Raw genomic sequence first — 3,188 nt, forward strand, 5'->3', positions numbered from 1 at the left:
ATAGAAATCATAGATGACAAGATACGTTTTGGAGCGAAAATTGTGGTGGCCTACGTATCTATTGTTATTCATGATAAAATCATTAAAATATAAAAAAAATGTGTGAACTTTTTTAATTTACCTTAAAATAAAAAGTATTGTATTAGTAATTTATTATATTGTAAATTAACTATAATATTATTATGAAAAGAGCATGGGCCATAAAATTATTGGAAGCAGCAAAATCAGTAAGTTGCTTTTATCTACCTAGCTCAAAATATTATTATTATTTTTTTTTTTTAATAAAGTACTTTTTGGTTATAAAGGTAATAAAGGTTTTTGTTTGATATGTTAGGGACTACAGCCTAAAAGATTATTCTATGACAGATCTATTAAAGGAAACTTCTCTAATGTCCATGCTGATAAAGGAGAGCATACTATAACAAAGGTTGTTCATCCAAGTAATGTATGTTATATTTTGTGGATAATATTATAAAGACATATTTTTTAAGTTAATCACTAAAAACTACAAAACTGTTGTTAGTCATTTGTTATAAACTATTTATTTTATAAAAAACTACCATCAACATACATAATGCATAATCTTATATCATGTTATCATATAATGTTAGATTAAAAATAATAAATTAGGTAGGTAGGCAGGTAGATATGTTATCAATTATCATATAAGGTGTAGGTACCTACCTACCTAATTTATTATTTTTAACATAAAATGTCCATTCTTATCAATTTAATTTATTTAGGATAAAGTACACAGTTGGTTACAGTCAGTTGATTTCAACAGTTTACTAGAACAAAATGTTAATACAACAGAGGTTGTTTATCCAAATAATGTGAGTTGTTCTTGGATATAATAAAGTCATAGTATTTAAGTAAATTTTACTATTCTGCAAAACTGTTGTTTTATCTTCTTTTATCAAATATATATATTTTGTTTTATAAAAAGTAAATTAAGATTAGCTACTCATCTAACAATATATTTTTAAAGAGTGTTAAAATATAAAAGTAAACCTATTTTGTCACATAACTAAATAGGATATTATATTGATGCTGACAGATTTTTTTCATTTATTTGTTTTCTTCATAATTTATTATTAATAATTCTATATTTTGTTTCTAAAGGATTTACTGGATATTGATTCTATGGAAATGATTATTATTGACAATGATGTACTTCCTTTTCATTCCTATGAAGTAGTTTTTCCTCCTAGTAATGATGAGTCAATAACACCAATTAGTACCAATGAAACAGAAGTAATGATTCCACTTAGTTATAACGAATCCGCAATATTAAATGTTGACAGTTTATTATGTAATGACCCTGAATACACAGAAAATATCGAAGTTATTGAAGGGGGTAGAAGAGATAAAAAACTTAATAAAAGGAAAATTTCACAAAAGGAAAAAAATAAACTACATTCAACTTTCACTATAGAATGTAACCACAAAAATATTAGTAATCCTTTTTGTAAAATTTCAGAAATTGATTATCACTGTATTGAACTTTTTAAAACAAACTTGTGTAATTTAGAGTCAAAAATTGATCAAGATAACTTTTTGATTTCAATGATGTTTATAAATAAACCTTTGAGAACTGATCGTCGCAAAACTCAGTCTACAAAAGAAAAAAACTCTGTTAAATACTTTATACCTACTGTTGATGGAAAAATACCTGTATGTGCTGAAGTTTTTAAATCTATTACACTAATTTCTAGAAGGCGCTTAAACCTCTTTGTAGAACATTTTATACATAACTTAGCTGGTCCAAAAGAAAGACGTGGAGGAAATCGTTCAAATCATGAAGATGAAGATATTGCACTATCAATTACTGAACATATTAAAAAATATAAAGCAAAAAAAGTCATTACTCAAGAGCTGACACAGGGCGTTATTACCTTCAGCCTGGCTTGAGTATAAAATTAATGGATAATCATTGGAAAAATGAAATGATAAATAATAATAAGAAAACTGCATCATACAGCAAATATTATTTTATATTTACCAACAAATTTAATCTTGGATTTGGACATCCACGCCAAGACATTTGTAGTTACTGTGTTGAACAAGAAAATCAAATTCAAAATTCAAAAGATGAAACAATCCTAGGTGACCTTAAAGAAAATTTAAGCAATCATAAACAAACAAGTAAGAAATTCCATAAACTTATGAAAGAAACCAATGACAAATCTTTAAATATATCGTTTGACATGATGCAAAACCAGCCCCTGCCAAAAGTGAGTATAACAGAGGCTTTCTATAGTGGACAGGTATGGCTCTATAATCTTATTTTTGTAATAAATTGTGAAAAACAAAACCCTGAAAGTTGTTTTTTATACACATGGTTGGAGACAGAAAGTGGAAAAGGGCCTAATGAAGTGGCTTCTGCGTTAATAAACTTTTTAGAAATGATCGATGAACAACTTTTAACTCAAGAAAATCCCCCAACTATAGTTAATTTATTTTCTGATTCATGTTCTGGCAAAATAAAAATCAGTTTGTAATGGTTGCCCTGTTACATTTTATAAATTATAAAGCCAAGATGATCAAGGAAATTAACCATTATTTTCCAATACGTGGCCATAGTTATATGCCACCAGATCAAGTGTTTGGTCGCATTGAAAAACAAATAAGACAACGGGAAATAATAATATCACCAGTAGAATACTATGGAATATTTAAACAGTATAAGGCAATAAAGATTTATGGAAATGATTTTACTGTTCTTGATTATAAATCAGTAACAAAACAAATTGTAAAAAAAATTGACTTCAAAAGCACTCAGCAAAAAAGGTATTCCTACATAAAAGGTAAAACCAGTGTTGGTGTGTCACAAACTTATGAAGGGGAGCCAATTCGTGTTAATATTCTAAAGAGAAATGGAAAACTAGAAAATATTGGTTTAGCCCAAAAACTACAAAAAAAAAAATCATGTAAAAAAGGCTAAACAAGATGATGTATCAAAATTAGTCAAATTCATTAGTATACCACCAGATGCACAAGCATTTTATAATGATATTTTTATTAATAATAATGACTTAGAAGAAACTGCATATTGTCAAGAATATGATGATGATGAGTGAATAAAAGTTCCTAAAACTAATCTCAATTTATTATTTTATTTTGTATAACTTTTTTTATTTAGTTACTAAAAAGGCTATTATATTAACTTATTTGTATTTAGTTTTATC

This window comes from Acyrthosiphon pisum, chromosome X, assembly GCF_005508785.2.
Source record: "Acyrthosiphon pisum isolate AL4f chromosome X, pea_aphid_22Mar2018_4r6ur, whole genome shotgun sequence".
Classification (NCBI taxonomy): domain Eukaryota; kingdom Metazoa; phylum Arthropoda; class Insecta; order Hemiptera; family Aphididae; genus Acyrthosiphon; species Acyrthosiphon pisum.